At 41.3% G+C, this 22410-nt stretch overlaps 1 protein-coding gene across 4 annotated transcripts in view; it reads right to left on the bottom strand.

Annotated features, from left to right (window-relative positions):
- Positions 1-22410, bottom strand: part of cdc42bpab (CDC42 binding protein kinase alpha (DMPK-like) b) — a 90410-nt gene that overhangs the window by 56317 nt on the left and 11683 nt on the right. The window lies entirely within an intron of this gene.

Below are 22410 nucleotides of genomic sequence, written 5' to 3'. Positions count from 1 at the left end.
TGGCAAAATACAGTGTCAACAAAAAATGCTCAACTCAAGATATTAAGATGTTGTTATGTGCATGTCATATATATATAACAACAAAAAAATGTTCGTCCCCTATTAGGACAATTCAGTAACATCTTATTTTATGATCACGTAATGTCTTTGATTCATGACAAAGGGTCCACTCCAATGCCAAAGTGGCTGGCAGACAGACTTATAAGAAACTAGTCAAATTGACCACCAGTTGGCTCAGTGCAGGTTGCCATTTCTCCTGCTGAGCCAATTTGTTTTATCTGAGTATCTGCCAGATCTCTGTATGTTAGCCAGCATTTCTAACCTGTCATGTGTGCCAGGCGGGTACAGGGTAACATCAACAACTGAAATCCCTTTGGACTCATATTCATTAATGTATCAAAGCTGCGCAATTATGCTTCAGCAGCAAACAATTAGGTGAGGGTTTAAATATGGCCATCTATGAACATTAAAGAACAGATGTAACAATTGAATTTGTCAGTTTAGCTTAAGAGAGAAGAGAAAAAGGGAAAAGACTTAATTGCTTAACTTGATTCGTTTTTTAATGTAATAATGATGATTTATGATGGTTGTCACATGAAGTATATCTTTGAATTCTCATAAAAAGTCATCATAACCCTCAGTGTCATATGCCTTAGGTTTTTTGAGGGGGGTTTGAAATGCAACAAAGCTCCAAAGGGTGGAATAATGTCCAGGGCTGTTATATGGGATGCCCTCTTACCACTGTGCTACTAAGGAGCTCAACTTGCCTGGGTTTTAAGTAAATGCATAAGAGGAGAACATTAAATCAAGTTGTATTTTAAGTGCTGAATTCCTCACTTTTACCCTAAACGCAGTAAAATGTTTTAGTATGATGACAATGTTATGGTAAGGTATCTTTCTTTAACAGCCATATGAACACAGAATCTTAAACTTGCAAAGGGCATTATTTGGCCTAAAATGCTAGATCACATTTTTAGACATATCTTTGGACACTGGATTTTTCCCTTCTGTTTGAACTGTTACTCATACAGGTAAGAGTAACATGGTTGCAGGTCAAAGAGTAGGGGGATCAGAGCCAGGCTAGCAGAGCGGGAGAAAACACTGATTAGTAGCTGCATGCTGACTCAGGAGCTCCACTAAACCAGCCACATGAGAAATGTCTTTCATCTGGGAGCCAGGAGCCAGCAGGCCCTGTCCACAACAAAGCACAAACATAGACAGATATGTGCACACATAGTTGGATCTAGGTCCCCGCATCTACATCTGACACATAATTGGTAACTATGTTTTCCTCTGGCCTTAGCAGAAATACCACAGACTATATAAATTGCTTATCTGGAGAGGGAAAATCATTGGCTGTAAGTCAGACAGCAGGTGGGTTATTGAAGCACACAGCAGCCATTAACCTGTTATTGTGGCCTGTCATTTATAAATGGAATTCAATGAGTGTTTTGGAAATACTAGGCCCTGAGTCAGAATGCCGGGTCAACACATAAAACAAGAATGGCCTGTACTCGCTAAGCTCAGCCACATTTACTCAAGGATCAATGTGTCTGTATTCCTGCAGCACCGATGGATTCATAGCTTCCCTTTTTTACAACAGAGAAGAAGAAATACCGTACAGTGTGGTCATGCATTTTACCTCACTGGCAAAACATACAGGTGGGCCAAAACATAGCAACTGTTGCTATGACAAGGTGTGTTAGGAACCCGTGGCAACGCTTGGTAAAGTGACTGTGTAAGCTTTAGCATGACTGCAGCTCTTTGTTTGAATAAGAGTTTTGCAATGTGTATGGCAAGAGAGCCAAGATTGAAAAATGATGATACGTCAGTCACGGTGATGTAGCGTAGGCTTTTTGAGCAGTGGTGAAAGTACATTTACTTAAATATCCTACTTAAGTGCAGATTACAGGTACACTGTATTTTCACTGTACCAACGGCTATAGTTATTATATGTACAAATTGGAAGATTTAAAAGAAGAAATAATTTCAGTATGATAGTTTGTAATGCATTTAATTAGCCAACATTTTATACAAAAACGGATTTATTTTATTTTAAATCATTTCAAGATTTTCTATTATTATTTTTTACGTTGGGTACTTTTACATTTAATATACTAAAAAGTACTTTTGCTGATAATACTTACTGAAAATGAGCATAATATGTCCCCTTTAAATAAATGTTGCTTTTTGATTAACTGATTAAAGTATCGTATATATAGACTTTGTGTATTTGTACAGTGCGGTATCAGTACTTTCATGCAAGTACAAGATCTGAGTACTTCTGTCATCACTGTGTGTTGGGAAGACATCCATCCGCAGTGCATAGACAGGAAGACAAAAACACAAGTGGATAGATAAAGACACGCGTGCAGCATACTGTGCAAAATACACATGTTCAGCAGCAGGCCTGAGGATGCAGTGAAACTGGAAAAACACGAGTGACGCCAGCTAATCCACATAGCCAGACTGGTTTAGCCCCAAAATGCTGAGTGCTTATCAGGCCCATCTTGCTCCACACCGACACGAGAAGTCAGAGCCGTATTTGTGTGAAACCTGGTAACTGCAGGCAAGTGTGTTCACTTAGCAGCGGCCCACAAATGATACGCTCCGTACTCACAACAGGCCTCGGCATGGGGCTCCTCCATGTAATGTCTCCAGGGTGTGTTCATGTGAAATCTGTGTGTCATGGGTGTAGCAAGTATTACTATGTCTACATGCATTCTGTGTGTCACTACAGTAAACCGTATTTATATTTCTCTATGCCGTTTACATTCTGTTTCATCGTATCCTTTTTATATGAACATGTTCTTCTTACTCCTGAAATGTCCTTGAATCATTTGTGTCTATTGCACTATTGTATTGCACTTTTTAATGTCTTTTACCTTTGTGTTAAGTACAATGTATGTTAGGGCGGAACCTGAGACTTAAAGAGGACATATTATGCTCATTTCCAGGTCCATATTTGTATTTTCTGTCTCTACTGTGACAGAACAGTAGCCAAGTCTGCTCTGATTGGTTACCTGGCCGGCTCTGTTGTGAAAGGTCAACTCTTAAAGCTTAAAGATTTTCAGAAAAGGTAAAATCCTAAAGTAACTATTTGAAATATTGCAATACACTGCATGTATGCTGATGATTAAGGGACTGTTGTGTGTAAGTGCAAAATGGCACACCCACTACTTAGGTCAATATCACAACAAAACATACAGTCACCTGACACATACAGTCTGTGTAATACTTCCCCAAAGTCCCAGAGCAGATGTGTGTCACACCCTGCAGAGGTTAAAAGTCAAAGTCCCCACACAGAGCGGGGTTCATAACATGTTAGGGCTGTCCCGAATACAATACAGAGAAAAAACCCAAAGGGAGACAAAGGGGGAAAAGGGCAATACACACCAACATTGTTTTGAAAGAATTTGGAGCATTTTAAATGGCTGTCGCTCATCTATTACACAACACAAACATTTCTTTTTTCTGTATAGAACACATAGAATAGCTTTAAACTCAGTCTCAATTTTGTCCACAAACTAATGGATTCACATCATTCAAGTTGATCATAAATTGTTGATACAATTTTACTTGGAAAAAGTGGAAAAAGTGAGTATTTTGATGGTATAATATTATTTACTTCTGCCTTAAATGTTACCTTCTTATGTTTGTTATATTATTCTATTTAACAGCTTAATTATGTCTCTGGTTAACTTGCACCTTGGTGTAATTGTGACCATTTTCTTGAGCAATTTTATTTCTCTTTCTACTTGCATTACTTTTATTTAGTTCTATATCAAATAGATTGTATGTTGCATTGTTGAACGAACCTTGGACTTGACATTTTCATTGGCAAAATGACCAATCTGACTGATATTGCACAGTTTGACCCAACCTTTTTTCTTAGAAATAGAAACAGAAACCAAAAGAATGGAAAAATTCAAATCAAATGAAAATGAGCTTGTGGGAACCGGGAAGGACGGAGAGAGAAGAGTGTGACTCAGAGAAGGCATCGCATACTTTGGCTGTAGTCAGCAGCTGAGCCAGTTACAGTAAGTGTCCAACCCTTACAGCCGCAACGCACTCAAACCCCATCCCCAATTCCAGAGCGGGACGGAGGGACATCTGGAAGCCATAACGGGGATTATTTACAACCACAGTGAGGTAACGACACAAAAATGCAGCTTGAGAGAGACGGAGGGAGCGCGAGAGAGTCTCTTCAGGATATGACATTATGAGGGAAAAAGAAAAGAGAGGAAGAGACCCGGGCCTGGCCTTTCCTTCCATCGGACCGTGGTGGGACCGCTGGGGGGGGGGCGAACACCTCATAAGAAGGCTGGGAGTTTTCCTACACAGAGTAAACCTTTGCTGAGGAAAAGCTCTGCGTCATAAAAAGAGAGCAAATGATAGTCTGGATAACTATGTGCCAGGGTCATAAAAGGGCCGCCATGACTATGGGTCGGATATTTGATTCTGTGCCCGATCCGATGAGTGACTACATCATCTGGCATTTAATGATCACAAAATATTTTAAGTTTTAAGCTAAATAAATGTATCAGCTTGCAATTTCCTGTGAGACCATGTGGTCAGGCCAGGCTGTAACATTATAGTATGATTCAAAATGCTTTGATATGGGACATGTTCAGTGCTAATGTGTATCTGGCTCCTGTATCAGTTTCCTGCTACAAAAAGCTATATTTCTTTCTTAATGACTTGAAAAAGACATCAACTAGTACTGCACAATTAATTGAACATTTTTCCAAATTGCAAAAATGGAATGTGGATATTCAAATCGCAGTAAGCACAAAATATGGTAGAGGCAAAATATGTACAAATATATTGGGATGAAGTGGCTTACACAAAGTATTCTACAGACTTAATACAACACTTCCTTGTTTGGTACAGACCCTCACAAAAAAACACCATAATCATTTTAATATTCTTCTTAACCATAATGTAAATAATGTTTCAAAAAGGATCATTGCCTCCAATATCATGAATCATATAGCAATATCACTCAAAAGTGCAGTAGAATAGGTGTTTACTACTCTAAATCCTATTTCATATCAATTAAGTATTCATTTGCTATTGTTTGAACAAAATGCCGCTCTTCCAGACCTATCATGCCATATCTTTAAAAACACAAGGCTTTGGTCCTCGAAATAACAGATGCCTTGTTGCAAAAGTACTTCCTGGTTAAATAAAAGCCAGATAAATACGACTGAATAAATAGCACGCCAAGGTCATCAAAGGGAATCTAAAAGCTGTGTGATTCTGACAACATAGTGCTTAAAAAGGAACGACACTCAGAGCCAGAAGCACTTCAAAAAGCCCTTTAAGCAATTCAATTGCAAGTGGTTTAAAAAACATTCAGGAAATTACCTAAATTACAGATGAAAATAGAACCGGGCCGCTTTATGTCACAGCCAGAGGTTCTCCTGGCAGATGTGAGCATGGAGGCACAACCAACCCCAATAAAAGCTTTTTCCGTGTTGAGCTCTCTCGTATGACACAGCTGTGTGATGCGCAGAGGCGCTGACAGCACCCCAACACAGATTTTGCCATATATGATGTGTGTCAACTATGGGGGGGGTACACTGCTGAATCTTTAATAAGTGCCTGATATTCATGAAGGGCAAACGGGGAATCACTTACATAGCACATAAACATGCCTCGGAGCATTAAATTGCATTTAATGCTAGGCTGCACACGAGCAACACCAGAATTCCCAATGCTGTCTGTCTGCAATAACCCCCCCCCCCCCCCCCCCCACGCCCACGCCCCCTCCGCTCAACCACAGCCAACCTCAAGTTCCCCTCAATGGCGTTTTCCTTTCACTGCCATCCCTACCATTTCCCTCTGTTTCCATCCCTCCATCTCTTTTCCTCTCGCCTCATCCCCTTCTCTCACTGGGGGTTTCTCTGTGTTTTCCTCTCTTCTTTACTCAGTCTTTCTTGTACTGTCACACTAATAAGAGAGCAGGAGTGGTCGGAGGCCTTTAACTAAAACAATCTGCGACCCACAGCATTAAACACACAAACAGGATGTTCCCAAAATATTGTTAAGCACAAACACCAAAGAAAAGGAGGGGAGGCAGTGCTTGACAAAACAATAGGTTTAGATCTTGTGTGTGTTGCAGTGCTGCAGTGAGCATACGCCCGGGACAGCAACGTGAGAAAAAAGGGGCGGGGCTATATCACTTTCTGCTGCCTGTACAGGAAGTATTCTCAGTACTTCAAAGAAATCCCCAAGCCCGTACATGGACCTGTTCAACCCTCATCGCAAACAAGTGGATTTACACAATTCTGTGTCAACACAGCTTCCCGATAGCATCTGCAGATAAAGAGAATATGAAAGGAGCCTGCCAGGCTTCCTTCAGTCTGGCCCTCTGCAGGTGGCTGGAGCACCAGGTGGTGCTTTGTTCCTCTGCTGGGTATTGATAGGATCAACGAGGGCCGTGATAGGACTGACAGATGTCAAGAAAAGGCTTGTGACGCATCACTAAAATCACAAATAATGCAGATTATATAGATATTTATGCAAACTAAATCACAGATTCTATTATAATCTTTATTACATTTAGAAATCATGTGCGTCTGTGTGTTAAGAAGCAATTCTTTTTCAATCGAGCTTGATGTGTCTATAACTCCATACATGTTCTTCTCTGAATGGCTTGAAAGACGTATATATACACTAATGTTGCAAAATTGACAAATCCAAACTATATGAGAATGGACCAGTGCAATATCAAAATGAGAGTAATGGCACTATTTGGTGAAGGCAAAGGATGGAAGAAAAAACATTTCAGAATGTATTGTGGTGCTGCAGAGATGTCCCGGCTTACAAATCGTATTGTAGAGACTTAATCAAATATTATTGTTTTGTACAAATACGTAGCTAGCATCAGTGCAGATGGATAACCATATACTATGCATTGTACCAGTCCAGTGCCAAAAAGTACTGCGAATTACATTTAAAAAGTTGGCACTCAGTGTAAAACCTAGATAACTGCTAATGGAGAGACACATTCAAATGTATTACTTGCGATTACAATCCTGATTGGAATATCCAGTCAAATCTATTATACGTGACTCCATCTCCACTTTGGAAGGAGCTGCTCTGGCGCTGGCCATCAGGGAAACAACCTCTGACAGCTGTATGAATATCCTGCCTTTACTGCCATCAGAAACACTTGTTGCTGCATCCCAAGAACAAATGACTTCATGGCAGCTTCTGAGCGCCCTCACAGCCAGAACCCTGGACGGAAAACACTACACGGTGGTCACAAGAGCCAGAGTTAGGAATACCGGGCATGTGCTGTGGGAATGTTCTGCAACCCAGACAATATTTTCCAATCCCGAGTGTGTAAAACTCAAGTTGGCACTCTGACTCATGCAAGAATGTAGCCTATGTATGGCACCTCGTCAACTTCAGGCAGCACCTTATACATTTAAAGATCGAGTCAAATTAAAGTCACCAATCACTTAAACAAAAGTCAGACTTTACTGCCGGCCGTGTTCCAGCACCAACATGTCACGACATCCTGACAGATATTACAGCACAACTTTCCTACTGCCTTTTCTGGGCTCATCCTTCCTTTCTCTCCCCCCTCCTCTGGATGTCAGCACTGGTGGAAAGTGAAGGGGGGGTTGTTGTTGCTATGCTACAGCCCTCTGCGGCTTGACTGGTACAGCCCAGCACTGACATTGCACCATTTAAGGGTTTGATTCCCATTGGGACCACCCATACTATAAATGGATCCACCGAACTGAATGAAAGCATCCACTCGGTATTTGTTTAGACCTTTAAAGCAAATGCGAAGTGGATAACAATAATACGGATATTTAGATGGATCTGGCATTGATTGAAAGGGTCTTGAGTAAAAACAGAGGGGGGAAGATAAAAGGAGGAGGAAGAGGGGACAACAAAACAGAAGGGACGGAGTGGGGATAAGAAAATAGTCCATTTGGTAACACAGTGCTATTGTGAAGGACATGTATAGTTTGCATCCCTAGCATTTACAAACTTCTGGAGGCTAACTTGCATTTGTTTGGTCATTTGCACAATTAGCATAAGTTGTGTTAAATAGCATGAATTAGCAGCTATATGGGCAATATGTAAAAAATGATTTGGACAACTTTTGAGTGTGGTCAAGATTTGTCAAACTATTTTAAATAGATGCCATCTATCAAATCCAGTTTATCCATCTATCCTCTAAATCTAAAAAAATCGACTTAAAATTCATCAAAATCAGCCCACTGGGAGTTGAAATATGGAATTCCTGGTTTAAAGTGACATTTAGGATCCTGAAAGTGTCACAAATGGATTAAGCATCGTCTATAACCCCCAAAACACCAGGCTGCACTTGGAGTATTATCAATATAAGTCATTATGCTAATTAGTGCTAATTACTCAACTCCAATTGTTCAACTAAGACCCCATTTACACGGGAACGAAACGGGTTGTATTTTCTGCACATGTCAATAGCCGTTGACTAACTTTTTTGAAAAGGAAAATACTATATATAAAAATATATATATATGTACACATATACTTGGCAAATAAATAATAATAATATATGCATATAATAATATATGCATATAAACATTGTGGACGCTTATTTACATTCATACGTTCACACACAAAATATACATAAGCACCATATGTTCAGGTGTATAAGTACACAAATGCACTCATATACACCAATACAAATATTACAAGGCAATTTCCAGGGCTGAAATAATGATTCAACCGCATAACGATGAAAGGAAATAAGAAGGAAGTTTCTAAATGTTATGGACCCCTATTATATATTTCTAACATAAACTTTAGGGACTCATTATTTCTGGGTTCATAGTGCTGGCACGTAGACTCAAACAGAAGAGTCTAGAAAACCCAAAGGCAGAGAAGGAGGAAAGACGGTAGGAAGAGAAATGTGAAGAAATGAGGAGCAAAGACAGGAGAGAAAATAACAGATCAGGGAGGGGAGGAAAGAGAGATATTTCAGAAAACACTGAGATGTCCGTGACAGGAAAACGACACTGTGTACAAAGTAAAGTATCACACGCTCACTCCCGCCCCCAGTGCTGTCACTGAAGGAAAGAACCAGAGCCCTTTACAGATGACCCAGGTTGTTTCTATTCAGCGATAAGATGTGTGCTGCTGCGGGCTCCCTGTGGCCATATGCGTCATGATGGAGGTAACCCAAGATCCCTTTCATTCTCTGGAAACCTGCCCAGCTGGCTGTGCTCACGATGGTGGCGAAAGGAAGGACCTGGAGCTATGGCTAACATGGAGGAGACAATGATAGATAGGAGACTTCGCATTTTTGGGTTAGATACTTAAATGACCATCGTATTGTAAAGAAAAATAACATCAATGCGGTTGTGCGTTTTCTTTTTTTCAATAACATCTCCTTTATCCACAGAGTATGAATGAATGAATGATTCACAACTCTAGAATGGATTATTTGACTATACAAAGGCAAGGGTAAGTACAGGTAGCCCAGGTGGGAACGAGAATACAAATAAACATTTTATAGTAACTAACGAGTGTTAATGAGAGAAGTATTTGAAATAAAAATGGAAGAAATCATTTGTTCCTAGTCACCTATTTATGAATAAAAAATAAAACTAAAGAAAATGTCATCACAGCTGAATGAAATGAAATTGAACATGCCCTGGTTCAAAATGTATGCAACATTAAATGGCATCTGTGAAATGTTTGCATTAGATCATGAACTGTCATTTGAGACAAAAACTCAATCCAAAAATCCAGTGTCAGAAAGCAAAACTGAAAATCTTAACCAATCATCTGCATTTCATTGAACCCAGAATAACAAAATGACTCCTGTCTAATACAACACTGTTCACTATTCCAATGCAGGTGGTGGCCTATGTCACAACAAAATAATGAGCATGCTCTGAAGTTAACAGGCACGTAAATCTGGAGAAAACCTTTAAATTACCATTTTCTGGTCCCAAAATAAACAGAGAGGACCATCAATTCCCCCTTTGCTACACTTTCTAGGCCGCAACCAGTCCCTGTTGCTGCAACAAAAAAAAAGACTAGCTTGGTTACTAATTATAACCTCCAGAAAAAAAGGTGTCAGTGCTGGGACTTGTAACTAAAAGCATCCTGAAAATATGCATGTGGTGGAAACAGCTGGGCGTGTTAGGACAGGCCTCTCCTTTGGAGCAGGAGAAAGCTACAAATGGGACCACTCCAAAAATGAATTAGATTTCAAAGGGAAGGCACAGTGGTAGTGCTAGCTTCATTACCTTTTGACAGGCGAGATCACATTTAGACCCCGTCCACACCGAGACGTTCTCTATCGTATAGAAGACGGTTCGTCCACACGAGGCCGACACGGAAACACGGATAACGATAACGGCTCCCAAGGTGGGTAGATCTGCGGACGAAACGCTCTGGAGGGTCAAACGGCTCCGTGTGTACGCCCTATACGATCATTTCCTGATAACGATGACGCCATAGCCCCGCCTCTCCCCACCTCTGCTGCTCACATGGAGAACTACATGAACTACATATTGCTAAATCCACCGCGGAGAATAAACAGAAGGGCAACCAGGCAACCATAGCAACCATGCTCGGGGGGTCTTATTCGCTGCTTTTGGTGTATTTTGTGACGGAAGTACAGCGCCACTTACAGGCCTGGCATGTGTACTACAGCGTTTCCAGTGGGTCGAGCGGTCTCGTGTGGACAGACACGTTTCTTGAGCCGATTCCGTGTGGACGGAAGACTTTTTTGATATCGACATCGGTTCGTTTTCATTTTTGTTTCCGTGTGGAAAGGGAACTGGGTCTTTTTCATGTTATGAAGGAACAACTACTAGTAAAATGGGCTAATAATCTTCTAAAAGCACACAAACAACTCTCAGAACCAAGATCAATATTGGTATCCATTCATAAATCGATGTGTCCCCATTTTCATTTCATTCAATTAACTGACTGCCCAATTAAATGGTCCATCCGAGGGTTAACCGTGCAGGGAAAACTCAAGCCTTATCCATTTAAGACTTATCCATGAGCTCAGGTGTAAGCTGGGAGAACAAACAGCGGCCGTGCAGTAGCAGGCGGACACCTAGATAGCGGCTACGAGACTAATGACCTCACTGATAAGAAGATTGAGTCAGCGTGGGAGGCTACCGCGGGACAGCGCTTGTTTTGATGAGGCCTTGAGACATGTAGGTGATGGCTCAGACCGACGCTCTCAACAGGCTGATAAACACCAGGCCGCACTTTGTCTGATTCAACAGTGGTGGCTGGACATGATGTAGAACAGCACCAAGGAGCAGTACTGGTACTGTGGGGGAAACTTCTGAAGCAATTGGAGTCAGGACTCAGAGAGACACGAGGAGAGCTGGAGCTTTGATGGCAAACACTGACGGTTTATTTGGGGCTTCAGCCGGACAATTCACAAGACATGTCACGGGCCACGAGTTGACCACACGGTTGAGATGCCACAATCAATTCTGAAGAACTCTACCCCAGACCCATGTATTTAGCTAGTTCTCAGAGAATAATCAACATTCTTCAATAGATAGACTAAACAGCTGAGGGACACTGCAGTTGTTGTCGCTTATGGCTCGAGGTCATCTACACCCCGAGAAGGATGTGTTCCAGGTGTCCCACAATAATAACTATCTCTGACCGAGAGTTGCCCGGTCCTAAACTGGTAACAACAACAATATGCTAGGGCAGCCCCTCCTTAAGGGAGATAACGGCTGCTCAAGGTTGGTCAGCTGCGTCAGAGGGCGAAGGAGGACATGCAGGGCAAATTATTCCCCAACAGGTACCACACATACTTAGCATCTACACCTGTGACATATAGGTAATATCACCTCCAAAACCATATTCATCTTTATTGCTGGACCTTTACTTTGGCAGTAAATATGTTCATGAAGGACTCCATCACTCATAACATGACTGACAGAGATGGAAAGTAACCAAGTACATTTATTCTACTTATTTTACTTAAGTAACATTTTGAAATACTTGTACTTTACTTGAGTATTTCCGTATTATGCCATTTTATACTTCTCCTACACTACCTTTAAAAAAGGGGAACAATAGGCGCGTTCACACCGGAGTACTTTTCACCGTACTTTTCGCGTTTAGTTCCGTTAGTACCCCTTATGTCGCGTTCACACCAAAAAGAGCACTTAATCCCGGGAACTTTTACCCCCATTTTTAGTGCCTGCTGAGAGATGGTACTTTCCTGGGGGAAAAAAGTGCCCCAGTTCTGATTGGCTGGGCGAATTGCAAACCACGCCCCGTACAACTCTGAAATGTTTTGTAGAGCTGCCATTTTATTATCCTCGCATTAGCATTATTAGCATTAGCATTCGCCCAGCGGACAAACGCAGAGAGACTAACTTATGGCAACACAAAATAAAACATGGAAGCGGTGGAGATGAGGAGGTGTCGGCGTTCTGGCGATTTACTCGGAAGGCTTCAGTAGAAGCTGCTGGGAGTCCCAGCAGCGTCTACTGAAGCCAGTCCCCAACTCCGGGGACTTCCGGCCGGGGACTCCGGGTGGCAGTATACGTCGTGAAGTTGTTTGCGGCCTGCCAGTAAACCCAAAGCAGAAGAAGAAGAAGTGACGACAGCGGCTCATTTGCGTAATCTTCCCTCAGGGAACTTATTCCGTGGTGTGAACGCGGCTATTGTCATTTTACTCCACTATATTTATAAAACAGCATTAGCTTCTTTTACCAAAATGCATTTCTAAAAATTAAACGAGTGAATTAGTACTTGAACTCATTTAAATGTAAATATTTTACAAAAAGTCAATCATAACTTTGTTTGTGTACAACAGGAAATGCTACTTGATGCAACATTATCATTTAGAAATGTCTCATAAAGAAATATAATTGTATGCACAAGTACTTTTGCTTCTTATGCTTTAAGTACATTTTGCTGATAATACTTTTGTACTTATACGCGAGTAAGATTTTAAAGGCAGGACTTTGACATGTAATACATTTTTTGACGATAATGTATTGGTACTTTTACTCAAGTAAAGCATCTGAATACTTCTTCCTCCTCTTCTGTTGAATATGTTTTTAGGGGCCCTGAGATTAATCCTCCACACACAGAAATGGATACTTGGTCTGCACAACAATTAGTAAGACCCCCCCCCCCCCCCAAAAAAAAATCTAGAATGATCAACAATAGAGAACCTCAATTCAGATCTGGAAAAATGACAGAATATTCATGTTATTGACCGATCACTCCAAACAGTGATGATGCATCATAGCTTAGCAACTGTAACAAAGCAAAGCATGCCAAGCTTTGCATTTCTCCACATGATGAAGTGGTATGTATGGGGCTGTCGTAAAAAGTGACACATGGCATCTAAATAGTTTGGAGTATGTTTGGAAATGCATAAGGAATGGATTAACCAGTGTGTTGGTCTGCTCTTAAAAAGGCTGCAATGAGAGCATGCCTAGCTTTATAGCTAACTACCTGCAGTATTGATGCCAGCATAGGGTTACTTCCAAAGCTAAATAGCATATCATTAACTTACAGCACTACTTTGGAGGGTTACGTAAAAAAGTCCCCCTTCAAGACTGGGATATCCACCTTGTCTTGATGATTAAGTTCAAAAACATATTCGCTAATAAAGTTCAAATGAAACATACAAATTGAAAACATGAAAAAATAAGAATTAATCTTACGATTAATTGCATATTTATGACCCTTTTACAGGGATTTAATTTCAAAAGAAGTAAACTTGTGGTTTGTTCAAGAATTGACTTCAAGAAAATATGCCATTAAGGATCTATTTTTTTCCAAATGTACAAAAAAAGCTTGACATGCATAGCAACAGTGGGGTTGGAGTTAAACTGCAAAATGTATACTTAATTATTCAACAACACTAACAGAGAAAACCTTAATTGCATTTATTACCACTAATAAGATCCCCTGCTAAGCTACTTGCCTACCTTGGGAATATCATTATAATAATAAATGGAAATGCCTCATTTGTGGTATTTCCTTATCGGAAGAGGATTAAGTCTGAGGAGGAAACAGATTTGCACAAATAAGGCATTTTGAAAAAAATGGGAACCCAACAAGGCAATTATGGAAAGGCAAGGCATCTAGCTACAGGGGCTAAAGCATTTACTTAATATCAGTTAATTAAGTCTATTGGACAGAACAACCTATCATCATGGTTAACCCTAGGTCCAGCATTACCCATTTTGAAGTATGAGTCCATTTTACAGTTTGTGAATGAAAGGTATCAAGGCTATTAATAAGAAACGGGTCTGCTACATATGTGTTTGTTTGCTTCCATAATTAACACACATTTATTTCGTTTCAAATGGAAATTAGGCTTTGATGAACTGATTTCCCAATAAATCCCGTTCCTACAAACTTCTGTGAAACATGAGTAATCAATTAACAGGAAGTGAGAAATACATTCAGTGACTGTGGCCCTGATTAGTCTTATTTCAAATGCCTAAGGGTGGAAATATTGGATTTGGCGCTGATGGAATTTAGAAATCAGAAGCATGTCAAATTGTTGTGTCTGTGTCATGACCTTCAGTACAGGGAGGAAACAGTGTGAGGCAGCCCTCTATATATAGAGGTGAATAATGATGACGACTCAGTGGAAGACAATTGAGATGACAATCGCAGCCACCACAGGATTTCCCCCCCACCAGAGACATCTCGGGAGAGGATTGTGGGGTGTGGGCTAGTCAGACCGCATCAAATTCACTGAAATGTTTTTTCACACCCACTTATAGAGATTTAGCACTCATTCAGTTGTGCATATAACCAGTCAGTCAGTCACAAACTCACTCACACAAAACCACTTTAAACCCCAGCACCATAAAGCCGCTAAATCGCTGTTAGAATGTCACAACGCCAAGGAGAAAAGATGCTCGTGAGTGAATGTGTAAACAGATTGTCAGGCGATGAGAATATACCCAGACAACACCGTGATTCAGACCCCGGCTGAAGAAACGAGGGACAATCAGATCAGTTGCATGTGAGAACAACTGGCGTGAATGACCGCCATTCAGGTGGAAGACGGATGTATGGTGCTGACAATCTGCTCGCCCATCGGATATTATTTGAGTCACACGTCTGCACTATAAAAGACAGGGAGGATGGAACAGTGAGTACAAGAGACATGCAGCGGTGTGGATATATAGATGGGTCTTAAAATAGATCAGGTCACCGTCAAATTCGCCACCGCACCACGAGCCAAGGTCGCCGCTCTATCAGTGTCCGCTGTTGTAAGCAGCACTGAGGCAGAGGAACAAAAAGTACAACGGAGACATGAACTGACTGCCAATGATCTCTCCTTCAGTCAATCTAAGAACAACACTGTGGGATCCTTTAATCCATTTCAACTCTTTTAAATCAGTCCCCCATCTCTCTATCTCTCATACACTCTTTGCCTCATTTCTCACATCTCCTCTCTCATTATCTAGTTAGGCAGAAATGTTTGAGTGCTAATGTGTCCATTGAGGTTTGCCGGATAGGGGCGTGGGGAAATAAAGCTATTCACAGAAGCCAAAAGTGATATTTGTTATGGTGTTAATGTTAAGTGTTGACAAAACAAAAACATTAACATTAGGTTAGATGCCGCCTATCACAGTGCTCTGAGATTTGTTACTAACTGTAAAGTACTTACTCATCACTGTACCCTGTATGCCAAGGCAGGTCTGCCTTCACTTACTGGTCGGAGGCTCAGTCATTGGTACATGTTCATCTACAAAGCCATGCTGGGTAAACTACCTTCTTATATCTGCTCCTTGATCTCACGGACAGTGGCAAGTAGCTATTGCCTGAGATCCCAGGATGTGTTCTTATTACATGTGCCAAGTGCTAGGACTGTTTTAGGTGCTAAAGCTTTTATGTGCGCTGCTCCTCTGGCTTGGAACACCATGCAAAAAATATTGAAACTGAGCATTTTGATTCCCTTGCATCGTTTTAAAGCACGGCTGGATGAAATATTATTGGATACCTGTAAATGTAAATAGGTTGCTAATGTATACCCCTGTAATTATGTTGTGATGTCCTTTTATTTTCTGTTTGTTTTTATATGTGTAACTAAATGTGCCGCAGGTCTCCCTTGTAAAAGAGATCGTTGATCTCAATGGGATTTTTTAACCTGGATAAATAAAGGCTACAAACAAACATTAATTCAACCTTAAAAACATGCGACGGCCCGACGATGTACAGCTTAATGACTCTAGAGTAGACTTAAAGTACATCTTCAAAACTGGCAACATTCGTGCACCTTTTGGTTTAAATTACGATAACATTTGCTTTGCATAAAAAAGTGAAATAAAGACTAGCTAACGTAGGAGCACCAAACGCCAGCACTTATGTCGCATTTCCAATGTATGGTATGCTTAAAAGTCCACTTTTCTTTGGTTGTTTACGAGCAAAAGTTGTAAAAAGTACCTGGTTTTGGTCCCACCAAGGTTCCAAGCTAGAAAAGCTAATACTAAAAGTTAGATTTAAAACACATCAGACCACTGATTGGTCAGAGAGATTTGTCACAAGGGCAACACAGGAAATCCTGCCCAATTTGAAATAGCCAAGCAAACTTCAATAGCGGCAAAGATAATGTATTCACTCAGTACAGAGAAAAAGGCAGCTTAAAAAACGTTGCCGGAGACTTGGGCGTACAATTGACGACATGAAGAGTTCTTCTGTTTACGCTGGTGATGCTACACAGATCATCTGAAAATCCCACTTACATATCGGGGTAATGGCTGCAGTAGAAAAACTAAACGGGGCAAAACACCTGATGCCAATTGCGAGTGGTGTTGAGCAGAGTCCCACCATGCAGTGGAAACATGGCATAAGAACCCAGACCAGCTGACCTGCTCACACTGCAGCACTAAAAATAACTTGATCCACTCCGTTTCATTCCAAAAGACCAGCGCCTGTGAAGTGTTTTGAATAACAATGGCTGTCCTCGGTACTAATGTTGCAGCAGAGAAGCTCGCCATTATATCACTGATATATTATTATAGGCGGTTATATTTGCCTAATTATGGATATGAGTTTTACTCTAGGCATACGTCAGCAAAATAATCGTATACAAATGCTTTCGTTATGCACTGATGGTAATTCATTTTTATTATATGATCTAAAACGTGGGGACAAATACCGTGCTTGCCTACATTTTCCAAGTGAACTGAGATTTAAAAGAGCATGCTTGTGTAACCTGTAGTTTGCTGCAGCATTGTTCTGGTTGAACAGTCTTGCTAAGCAGCTCATTTAACAACTGTAGTGTGAAGTCCTTACTTAGCCTCAACAGATTCAATGAGGCAAATACCCTTTCATTCGGCTTGAAGTTCCCTTAACAAGTATGACAGCATGACAGGGGATCAACGTCTGCATGTGTGTGAGTGTGAGTGTGAGTGTGTGTGTGTGTGTGTGTGTGTGTGTGTGTGTGTGTGTTGTCAGACTGGGCTGTCTGATCGACTCAGCCTCTGCACCTCTTTTGCACGCGCCAACACAAAGAATACGCATGCAAACATACCAAAAGAAGGACATGTATATACACCCTAACAGGCATGATACTACTGGTACATGACCTGCATGCATTCGCGCATCAACCTCTCTGTCACTAGGCAAAGCTGGGATACAGCAGTCTGGGAGGGGGCAGAGGAGCTGCAGGAGGCAAGGAAGGGGAGGGGGAGGACATGAGGAGAGAGCAATCAGAGGAAATAAAGGAGGGAGAGAGATAGAATAGTGGAGGGTAAAAGAGGGATGATATTGAGACAAAGAGGACCAAGACAAGCGGTGTCGGGCATTACAGAAACAAGAGCAATGAAATCTTATGGCGCGTTTCCACTACAGCCCGCAGCCCTGTTTAAGAGGGCTGTGACATCAGCGGCCCGTCTTTGGTTGCGTTTCCACTTGGCCTAGTACCGGCCGGCGGGTCCTAATTCACAGTTTTTCTGGCCTCATAAAATCGTGGGTCTAGGGCCAGAGACAACGAGGCTGAGTCGGGCTGAGTATACTAAACTAGAGAGAGAATCGCTGGCAAGGGGGCTACAACTACAACAAGATGGACATATTTGACCGTGATTTAATTGTAATACACGTTTCAAAATGATGCCGAAGTAACAACATACTGATACCGGTTAGTAAAAACCATGAATTAATGCTTTGTCAAGTCTGCAGACAGACGGCAGGCGAAAAACCTTTTAAAATGCGTGTTTTCTAAATGGAGATTGGCTAAGCTAACGCAGTATATGCTCCGACCGTCCACACTCACAACAACGGCCTATACAGACATAAATAAAGCAGCGACTGTATTCACCATGACACAGGCAGTCTGTGGTTTGTACTTGTTTAACTTTTGTCTAGTTTCTGAACAGATATGAGGAGCTGTGAGCTCTGAGTGCTAACAGCTAACGGCTGTGTTGTTTTTCTGGGGTCCTCTGAAGATCACGTCACGGCTCCGCCTACACTGCGTTACTATAGATACTGCCCCAGTTCCTAAACTGTAATGGAAATGCGCCATAAAGTGAGCCAGTCCTAACGAGGCCCAGCCATACCGAGCGAGGCCGTGTAGTGGAAACGCGACATAAGTGACAATGACAGACAGAGACATACCAGGAGCTGACAGACAGACCAACAGAGAGACAGACAGACCAACAGACAGACAGAGTGAAAGGGACGGGTTGCACTAGTGGACAAAGAGGCAGATCTGGCCTCTAAACAGCTGCTGTTCTCTCTAATGGCGCATTTCCACTGCAGGGCCTCGCACGGCTTAGTACGGTATAGTTAGGCCTTGGTAGGCCAGGCTCACTTTATGCTGCGTTTCCATTACAGTTTAGGAACTGCGTTAGTAACTATAGTTACTAGTATAGTTACTAACGCAGTGTAGGCGGAGCCGTGACGTCATCTTCAATGCGAAACACAAAACAAACATCAGCCGTTAGCTGTTAGCACTCAGAGCTCACAGCTCCTCATATATGTTCAGAAACTAGACAAAAGTTAAACAAGTACAAACCACAGACTGCCTGTGTCATGGTGAATACAGTCGCTGGTTTATTTATGTCTGTATAGGCCGTTGTTGTGAGTGTGGACGGTCGGAGCATATACAACGTTAGCTTAGCCGATCTCCATTCAGAAAACACGCATTTTAAAAAGGTTTTTCGCCTGCCGTCTGTCTGCAGACTTGTCAAAGCATTAATTCATGGTTTTTACTAACCGGTATCAGTATGTTGTTACTTCGGCATCATTTTGAAACGTGTATTACAATTAAATCACGGTAAAATATGTTCATTTTGTTGTAGTTACCAGCGATTCTCTCACTAGTTTAGCATACTCAGCCCGGTTGTTGGCCCGGAAAGAACCTCGAATTGAGAGCCAGAAAACTGTGAAAAAGTACCCGCTAGCCGGAACTACGCCTAGTGGAAACGCAACCAAAAACGGGCCGGGCACGGCACAGCACGCTTAAACCGCGCTGTAGTGGAAATGCGCCATAACATTGCACCTCTGCTCCAAATTCCACAGGCCGCCCAGCCATTAGAGGCTGTGGCCTGAGTCAGCGCTTTTCTCACACACAGCTGAGCCCTCAGCTCAATGCAGCCAGAGGATGCACTGGCTACAGCACATGCAGAGGGAGGGACATAAAGTAGTTATGGCTAAAAGTTGGAGAGATCTGCCTGTTTTTTTTCCAGACTTCCAGCAAATCATAAGCTTTGGTTTTCAATGTTGTTATTCTACTAGTTTTGATGCATTCAAGGTGACGCAAATGCAACCTCAAACAATGCAGCAAAGGATAGAAGTTAGTAAATGAGGGTTAAGGCAGAATAGCAGCATCATCTCTAACAACAAACATAATACAAGTACTGAAGTAGGATGACTCACTGGTTGTAATGAGAATCTCAAGTTAATGCTAACTTGTCCCGTGCTAGAGCTAATGGGAACATTCCAAAACAGCACGAGGCAATTCCCTATGGCAACAACGATACGTCCAAAAACATATAAAACATAAATTACTGAAATAAATAAATATAATGCAAGAATCGAGTGGTGCAGGGAATGAGTCCTAAAACCCGCAAATGAGCTAACATTTTGCTACTTCCTGCTATCTAGTCAACAGTTTTTTTTTAATTAGATTTTCTTTCTTTCTACAACATAAAACAACAGGAGATACCCCAATCGTGAATGTTTGAAGCTTCTATGCATTATTCAAGAGCTGACAAGTGACTAAATGAAACTAGTAAACGTCATCCAGCTACACATTAGCCGCTTTTAGCTTAGCGTTGGTGAAGCTACGCCATGTGACTGTGTATGTAGGTTGTTTATAGCCTAACGGTAGATTTGTACTTCTGCCAGTGGCATTTACGCTTCAACATTTTTAAATGAGTATTAATACGAGGAGATTATCCTGCTGAACAAAACCTGTAAGTATCAAAAATGCTAGTTTGCTAGTTAATCCTTTTTTTCTACAATATTCCAAAATCAAATGGAAAAATCCCATTTGCTTTTTGTCATTGGAGCCGCTTGCAATGCCAACTTCCAGGTAGCCTACAAAATACGTAAGCCCTGCACCAATCTACGGCCAGCAAGTACACGCCTAAAGTGAAAGATCCCCTGGCAACACCCCCCACAGAAGGGCTTAGCTAAACAGCCTCACTATTTCTCTGCATGTCAGAATCATCGTGTGATAGAGTAACACAAGGAAAACTCCAGAATAAAACAAAGGGCCAGAGAAGATCCATTGCTGCAGTTTTCTTCTGTGTTATTTATGAACGTTTCGAGACTCCTGAGGGCCCCGGTTTGAAGTGCTGCTAATAGCTTTTATCCTGGGGGAGGCGGTGGGGGTCCGTCAGCAGGCACACTCCCATAGATTGCTGATAGATTTATAGGAGTAAGCACAATGAGCTGAATTTACATTGAGTTATATATATCCAATATTAAATAAGAAATCCACCTTTACATCTTATCTTAATGAAGAAAATGTGTTACTAGATACTCGTGAACACAGTTGGATCTTGAAACTGTATAGATGCCAAATTGTGTGTCTGGCTGCTGCCCAAAGTCTTAAATTCCATAATCCCGAGATTTAACAGCGGTTAAACATCACGTTTTTTCTTTATATTGGGTATGTTCCTTCCTTCCACATCAAAAGCACAAGACATACATTTCTGGTGAATATTTGATTATAATAGAATCCGTAGTATACATGAGACATTCATCAACACAACTATGTATCATCATTTTTGAGGTTTTGTGTTATGATGAAAAATAACGATTATGCTGCATTTGAAAGCGTTTCATTATGTTTTTCTCTGGAAACCTTTTTGAAGTCTGTGAAATATATATGAATATAATATGAAGTTGTGTTAATTGGCAACCTGAAGTGTTTTAAGCCCCTTTCACACATGAACTGCACCCCTGAAATGATCCAGATATTAGCAAGAGGAGCTGTGAGAACTAAAGTATAATCCAAGTCATTTTGTGCCAGCTTCTCGCTCTACCCAGGTGCCAAGTATTTGCAATAAATGAGAACACTTCTGAAACAGACAATCTCCTAATTGTTACATGCTCGAAAGCGAAATTCAGAAAATGTGCAGATCTGGGGGAGGCGTGTGGTGCAGTGGGTTGGTGTTCGGATCAGGGGGTCACAGGTTCAAACGCCACTGCAGTCTGCATGTCATTGTGTCCCTGGGCAAGACACTTCACCCCAAAGTGCTCCTGTGGGGATTGCCCACAGTATTGAGTATGTAAGACGCTTTGGATAAAAGCGTCTAACAAGTGACATGTAATGTAATGTAATATAATCTGATTCTCCTGATAATGTGCAGATAAAATGGATTAAGTCCAATATTCATTCACCTATAAGCACTGATTTAGTGAAACCATGAGTAAATCCTAAAACTAATGCCAGAACAATACCATTAATCCTAAAACGATTTTAGTCTGATGATAACTACCTGTGGGTTTGTCATTACAAAGAACCCTTTTACTGTTACACATTGTCATTTAGATCCATTGTTATTAACACAATATTGATTATACCCGCTTTATAAGTATCCCTTTAATCTCCTGCTGTAATTACTATGGATTCTCTACAGTTTTATGAAAAAAGAAAGGGAGTTTTGAGCACGTTTTACCTTACATCTTGCTCAGAGGACCACAGTGCATACATTCCACTTCATTGATACACTATCCAAATCTAGTGTGAATATGGGAAGAAACAACACTCAAGCACCATTGCAGTTGGTCAAAGAGTGGAGGGGAAACGCAGCCTTCTCAAACCAAGAAAGCATTATTGCTTTGACTGTGGGGTTCATCTGTAAGTGTGTTTGTCATTAGACTTGGCTGCCAGCTGAAAAGATAATCTGAGTTTAAGTGTCATTATAAGGTAAGAGGACCAACTTTTTGTTCTTCAATATGTACCAG

Source organism: Trematomus bernacchii, unplaced genomic scaffold (assembly GCF_902827165.1).
Source record: "Trematomus bernacchii unplaced genomic scaffold, fTreBer1.1, whole genome shotgun sequence".
Classification (NCBI taxonomy): domain Eukaryota; kingdom Metazoa; phylum Chordata; class Actinopteri; order Perciformes; family Nototheniidae; genus Trematomus; species Trematomus bernacchii.
Note: the sequence above shows the minus strand (reverse complement) of the source record. Positions and strands in the feature narration are given on the sequence as shown.